The 7,458-nt window shown below is 51.0% G+C and overlaps 1 non-coding gene across 1 annotated transcript; it reads left to right on the top strand.

Annotated features, from left to right (window-relative positions):
* Nucleotides 1-6,092: 6,092 nt before the first annotated feature.
* On the top strand, nucleotides 6,093-6,199 carry LOC115862143 (U6 spliceosomal RNA). Its single transcript, XR_004043011.1, has one exon. It is a non-coding gene; the product is annotated as a U6 spliceosomal RNA (small nuclear RNA).
* Nucleotides 6,200-7,458: the final 1,259 nt, after the last annotated feature.

Here is a 7,458-nt window from a genome sequence, read left to right as displayed (position 1 = left end):
TGTCGCCGATGGGGCCAGGATACTTTGTGGAGGAAGGTGAACCTGAATGGATGTCATGCGGGTGTGTGTAGTGGTTGGCATGTCTGGAGTGGCTGGCCCAATGCCTGTCACTACCTCTTCCTCCCAAGCTGCCCAGTCTCTGAGGAAGCCTGAAGGGCCACTGGTGGCCTATGGGCCTTTTCCCCAGCATCCACAGGCCGCACCCTCATGTGCGGCCTCTTCCCACTCAGGCCCCTGATCTGCATTCTGAGATTAAAGGAAAGGAGGACAGGGTGATCAGGCTCTTTGGAATTCAGCATCTTGAAGATGACTCCAGAGAGCTCAGCAGGGCAGCCTGGCCTGAGCACCACAGTAAGAGGGAAAAGGTCCCAAGTGGCTTGATTGTTTTCTTTCACTGCTTCCAACATACACCGGGGCAAGCAGCTCATCTTCAAAACTTCTGTGGTTGCTTCCTGAGCAAGAGCGAAGGTGTTTTCTTCTTCCTCACCCCCCTTAGTGCCCAGGCTATGGGTGGGAGTGGTGTGAGTTGGGTTTGGGGCTGCTGCAGATTGACCTCACTGTCCATCCTCCCCCAGGGCCTTGGCAGGGGAAAATACAGCTGGGGGGTGGGGGGCTGCTCTCTCCTCTGTTTTTTTCTGACCACCCAGGCTGGCGCCCCCTCTCTCTCCCTCTCCCTCTCCCTCTCTCCCCCTTGCAGGCATTTCCGCTGCTGGCCTGCAGCAGCCAGGTGTGACAGCATTGTTGTGTGTGTCATCACTTCCCTGAATTCCAAACTTGGCTCCCTTTTCAGCCTTTAAGGACTGTGTGTGTGTGTGTGTGTGTGTGTGTGTGTCTGTGTGTGTGTAGGGGTTGGGGGTAAAGGAAGGGGTTGCTCTCAAGGATTTTCTGAGTAGGAAGGAAGAGGAGTCCTGCTCCCAGGTATCGATCTCTCCAGGAAACGGTGGGGCGCGCCTTGGTTTACTTCTCAGCCCTCTTGGGCAGGCTGGGTAGGGCCCTGCTTCTGGGCGAGGTCGGGATCCCGCCGGCAAGACAGACCGCGCCGAGGCTTGTGTGGGGCCCCAGGGCGTTGCGGCGCGCAGGGCTCCGGCTCAGTGACCTTGGGGCGGTGCCCACGTCCAAGGGCCGGGCGGAGCTCCCAGCCTCTCCGGCCCGGGTTTCCCGGCGGCCCGCAGCTGCGGCTCCGGTCTTCCAGCCCGAGCACCGCTGGCCGACGCCGTGGAGACCCTACGACCTAGCGCGGCCGCCGGCCCCGCGTCCGCCCCGCGCGGCGGAGGCCCCGACAGCCGGAGCGAGCTGTGCTCTCCGCTCTGATGGAGCGAGGCGCTCCTCTTCGCACGGCCGGGAATCCTGCAACAGCGCTGGAGCGGCCCGCGCCTTGGGAGCCTGGAGGCCGGGCCCCGCCAGGTGAGCCGCCCGGCGACCCCGAGGCAGGCAGAGGAGCTTCCCTGGCCCCGCTCAGCTGGCCCCGAGCCACCGGCGGCGGAGGCCCCCGAACACCCACCGCTCCCCGCTCCTGCGGGGTGAGAGGGAACTCTGCGGCGCCACGGCAGGAAAAGGGAACCTTGAATACGCGTGGTGATTAGTACATACCCGCGCGACTCCACACCTCAACAGCTGTCAGCACCGTCCCGGCCCACCTCACCCTACGGACTCCAGGTCTCTCTACCCAGGTCACATTCCTCCATCCATCCATCTCTCTCTTAGTCAACCCCCGTTATCCCCTCCAGTTCTCCTTTCCCCCACTACTCTCTCACACTCACCTGTCACATATACTAGTTCAGATCCTGCACATTTTGGTGGAAAACCTGTCAGTCTGATGCTGGGACTCTAAGCCTCTTCACACACTCCCACACCCAGCTATCTCAAGACTGATCTCTTGGCTCCATGTCTGCAAGTCTGACTCCCAGAAGCCTGCTGATTCTCTGATGTCCTTGGCCTGCGGTTAGGGTGACTGGGCTGCCACCTGGACGTCACCATGGCGAGGTTGCTGTTCAGAGTTCTTTTGAGAAGCCCAGGTACAGAACATATACCTGATGCACTTGAACACACACAGGCCACTCACACAGGCTTCATCTCTGTCTTGTAGCTGTGCTTGCTGCCCGAACTGACAGGCTGCAGAGAAGTTTGCACGGTTCTCTCCCATGCACACACCCACACGGCGCCAGGCCCCAGGCCAGCCGGTATTATTCTGCCTGGTTAGGATTAGCAGAGTCACTTACCCAAATATGTGCTTGGGAGAGAGAGTGAGAAAGAGTAGGGAAGTGGTGAGAGAGAGAGACAGAGAGAGAGACAGAGAGAGAGAGGGAAGAGATAAAGGGAGAGAGGGAGAGAGGACGCTATTACCCATTCTGGGGAAGAACTCACAGACCAGAGCTGAGAGCTGTTTCCAGTTGGTAAGTATCTTGCTGAATTCCCCCGCCCCCCCCCCCCCCCCACACCGGGCCTGCGGGTGGCTGGGCTGGGAGGCAGCAGGCCAGAGTTCTGGGTTCCTCCTTACCTTACTGGTGTTGGGCTTCAAGTCCATCAGCACCTCTTTGCCCCAAGGAGTGTACGCCCTACCCTGTAGCAGGCAGACTGCAGTGCAGTTGCAGACCTTTTTCCTGGTTGAGCCTAATTCAGAAAGAAAAGGCAGAGGGAGTGGTTCCTGGGCCATGTCAGGACCTCTCCCTTCCAAAGACCTCTGGAATGCTCTCAGAGAGAGAAGCCTAGGGTGGCAGGAGCTGCTGGCCAGCTTCCTCTGGTATCCTATGGCTCTGACTCCCATGGCCCAAAGCCATTTTCTTCAGCTCTGAACAGTGAGTACCCTGACAGTAGGCCCAAACACATGCTTGAGAGCGTGATGTATTCTTGTTTAAAGTTGCCTTTTTCCACATCCAAACTGTAAGCCTTGATGGGCAGAGACTGTGTCCTCCACTTCTCTCACTCAGTGCTTCGCACCAGGGTGGGCTTAATGCATTGTAGTGGAATGGGAACATGGCTGTGCTCCACAGAGAATTGAGAGATGCCACTTTCCTTATTATGAAGCTGGAATTTCTAAGAAAGGGACTGCAGGTGGGGAAGAGTGGCTGGACCATAGAGGGCCAGCTCAGGATCTGAGAGTCCTCTGTCGTCTGGGGCTATCTGCTCATTATGGTGGTACAGCCGTGCTGCTGAACCTTAGGCATCTTCCTGGTTCCCCCACCCCTCCCCCACCCCCGATCACGGCGAGGGTGTGTCTGAAACAGTCAGACTTAACTTTACTAGAAAGAGAGAGGCCTCTGCATCTGTGGCAGCTAGCTTGCAAGGTAAGGCCTGCTGTCTGGAGCCTAAGCAGGCCCATGAGGCGATGCCTGAAAGAGCTCTTCCTCGTGGTTCTCATTCATATTTCTCTCCCAAAATGGGCACCATCTAAAAAGCGTCCATGTAGGAGGGCAGTTTTAGATGCCTAGCTTAGATGAAGTCCAGAGGAAGGGAGAAGGGCTGAGTTTTATGTTCCCTATTACTGGGCTTCCGAAGAAGATTTCCATCACGCCAAAATGGTGTGTGTATGTGTGTGTGCCGTTTAACTTACATATGGTAAACGATATGTACCTCAAGTGTACAGCTTGATGTATTTTTACATATAATATAGCATGTAACCACCACTCTGATCAAGATACAGAGCTTTAACGTTTCTGTCACGTCAGAAGGTTCCCTCCTATCATTTCCTCATCCATACTTACTCCCAAAGGTAACAGGTATTCTGATTTCTGTCACCATAGATGAACTTGGCGTGCTTTGAGCTTCATATAAATGGGGCATACCACATGTACTCTTTTTACTGTGGTTCCTTCTGTGTAATATGTTTTTGATATCCATGCATCTTGTTGCATGTATCAGATATTATTGCCGTGTAATATTCCACAATTTGCTTATCCATTCACCTAGTGATGGACATTTGTGTTGTTTCCGGTTTTGGGATATCATAAATAAAGCTACTGTCAACGTTTTCTACATGTCTTTTTGTGAAGGGCATTTCATTACTCGTGAATGACTACGTAGGAGAGTAGGCATCTGTTTAGTTTTAGTAGAAATTGCCAGTTTTCCAAAGTGGAAGAACAAATTACAGTGTTATACAGACAGACAGACATGCTGGAACAGGCCTTTTCCTTCTAGAAAGCATTCTCTAAAGACCGCTGTGTACCTCCAGCTATTATTATTATTGTCATCATTATAAAGGGTTAAGATAGCTATCCTTTATTAAATGCTTATTTTGAACCAGGGATTTTACATGCATTTTCTCATTTCATTTTTTTTTTTCAAGAGAAGGAAGGATTTATTACTTGCAGCAAGTAAGGAGAACACTAGGGACCTTTCCCAAAGCTGTGTCTCATTTCAATTTTTTTTTTTTTTTTTGTGGTACGCGGGCCTCTCACTGCTGTGGCCTCTCCCGTCGCGGAGCACAGGCTCTGGAGGCGCGGGCTCAACGGCCATGGCTCACGGGCCCAGCCGCTCCGCGGCATGTGGGATCTTCCCGGACCAGGACATGAACCCGTGTCCCCTGCATCGGCAGGCGGACTCTCAACCACTGCGCCACCAGGGAAGCCCTCTCATTTCTTTTTTATGACAACTGAATTCCCTGGTGGTCCAGTGGTAAGCTGAGGGGTTGGTGCTATTCCCATTTGATAGATAAAGAAACTGAGGCTCACAGACGTTAAGTAACTTGCTGAAGGCCCCCAGCCACTAAGTGGCAGTTTGACTTTGGAACCCCGAGTTTCACCTCTGAGTGTGTGCCTCTGTTGCTTCCAGGTCAGGAACTCCTTTCTTCCATCTGACCAAATCTAAGCTATTATTTATGAGGCCCATTTCCTATAACCTCTGGTCCTCCCCGCATACATGGTCACACCCACTTGAGATCTCTGTACACACACATATGCACACAGTCTTTGTCACAGCCATGCGCACCCACTGTGAAGGAGATGGGCATGGGGGCCAATTCATGAAAACCTCAAAGCTTGCCAAACCCAGGCCTCTGCAACCTGACGGTGTTCCTCTCAGGGAATTTGCAGGAGAAGATTAGACCTGCAGAGAAGATTAGACCTGCAAAGAAGATTAGGGACAAGTCTGCTTTTGGATGCTTCTGAGAAGAATTCAGAGACCATCCTTCCCTGAGAAGAGGTGAGCATTTGGTCCTCCTCCCAACACGGTGAGCCAAGTCCATAACAGTGGTGATTTAAAGGCATCAGCCTGGGGCATCCCTCTCTCTGCAGGTTCGCCCAGGGATGCTTTCATCTGGGGTTGATGGGGATGATAGCCTGGAAATGTCACACCTTGCCTGGGAAAGTGGTAAGTGGGAAGGGTGTGTGTGGTGTGTGCAGGGAGAGAGCTGCATTTCAGGACATAGCACTTGACTGAGCCTTGCAGGGAATGGTCACTCTGGGAAGGAGAGCCAACAGCCTTCTCCTCAGGACCATATCCTGAGGACATGGTTCCCAGGTATCCAAGGCCCTGGGCTTCACTGAGAGGATTGTGCTACCCTGTGGGTGGAGACAATACGTGGGCACTATACTGCGTACCGGGCCCCTCCTCAGGCTCCTTTTCAGACTAATTGAGGCCTTGCTGGGCTCTGGGTTTGAAATTGGGGGTAATTGCTGGCAGGCTGCTGTGGTGGTACAAGCAGGCTTTTGTTGGGGGAAACTGTGGTCAGGATTTTGGAGCTTTGGGTGGGAATCCTTTCCAGGATTCCTGTGTGTTCTGTTCCAGGTACCTCCTGGCCCTAGCCTTTTGCTCGGAGGCAGCACTTCTGAGGAATGGGAACTAGTAGCACGTCTGAACAGGAAGGGCCCCCTCACGTGGATGATGGGAACTCAGGTCCAGAAATATACGAGGCCTGCTCTAGGCCACAGAGGTAGTGCAGGTGGAATGGAGGTGCTGGTGCCCGGTACTGTCACCGATGCACACCCACCACAGTCTGGGAGGCACCGTGGGGGAGTGGTTAACACAGACCTCTGTCCCAGTTCTTACATCAGCCTTGGAGATCATGGAACCTTCCTGAGCTTCAGAGTTTTAACATTTTGTCATTCTTTGAACAGGCAATATACTTGCGTATACCAAAATTTTAAAAAATATAGAAGGTGCTCGCTTCGGCAGCACATTCACTAAAATTGGAACGACACAGAGGAGATTAGCATGGCCCCTGCGCAAGGATGACACGCAAATTCGTGAAGCGTTCCATATTTTTGTATAGCTGACTCACTTCGACATAAAGCAGAAACTAACACACCATTGTAAAGTGATTATACTCCAATAAAGGTGTTTAAAAAAATATACAGAAGGCTTACAATGAAAAGTCTCCCACTTCTGTCCCCAAGTCACCCTTCTCACAGGCAGCCAGAGACCCTAGTCTCTTCTATATCCTCCTGGACATATTTTATGCATATGCAAGCATACCACATATGTTTCCCTGCCCTCCCTCACTTTTTGCACATGGCAGCATCTAATGCACAGTGTTCTGCACCTTAGAAATCTTTCCATATCAATGCCTTCACTTTTTAGAGCTGCATAGCATTAGCTTGTTTCCAGTCCTTTGCTTTTATAACTAATACTGTAATGTAAAATCTTGTATACACCTAATTTTGTAGGTGTGTGCATATATCTGTACAAAAATTTCTAGAAGTATAGAGGTGGGTCAAAGGGTATATGCATTTGTAATTTTGATAGATGTTACCAAATCACCCTCTTTATAGATTGAAGCAGTGTACACTCCCGCCAAAAGTGTATGGGATTCCTGTTTCTCCACAGTCTCACTAACACACATATTTCTTTTTATGAAATAAATCTTGCAGATATAGTCGAGGACCCCTCTGTATCCTTCCTTGATCCCTCTCTGTCCCTCTCACCTGAGGTGATTACCATGGTAAATATTCCCATAGGTGTTTTAATACTTGTGTGACAGGTATCCATTCCTAGGCAATACTTAGTACTGCTTTGTGTTTCATAACTTTATATAAATGGTATCCTGCTGTGGCAGAAAGACATGTGCTTGCTTTTTCATTCAACCTTATGTTTGAGAAAAGCTCCTGGTTGATACACAAAGACAAACTCCATTCATTTTCACTTGGTTGCACCATTCCATTGTATGGACACAGCACGGTTTATTTATTCATGTTCCTGTTGAGGGATGTTGGGTTATTTCCTATTCTTTAAGGTTACCAACTGGCCTGCTATGAACGTTCCTGTATATGTCTGCTAGTGCACATGTGCTACAGTTTACCAAGAAGTGAGACTGCTGTATCAAAGGATTCAGATATCTTCAACTTTACTAGTTATTGCTGAACACAGCCTCAGCTTCTTCATCTGTCAAACAGAGAGAGTGATCCCTGTGCCCTGGGAAGTCAGTATCAGTGAGTGAGATGGTAGAGTGGGAGAGAACGTGGGCTTGAATTTCAATAGATCTATACTTAAATCCTGGCTCTTTGATCTACTTGCTGTGTGGCTTTG

The sequence above is a fragment of the Globicephala melas genome, chromosome 4 (assembly GCF_963455315.2).
Source record: "Globicephala melas chromosome 4, mGloMel1.2, whole genome shotgun sequence".
NCBI classification, from domain to species: Eukaryota; Metazoa; Chordata; class Mammalia; order Artiodactyla; family Delphinidae; genus Globicephala; species Globicephala melas.
This window is presented reverse-complemented; position numbering and strand designations above follow the sequence as displayed.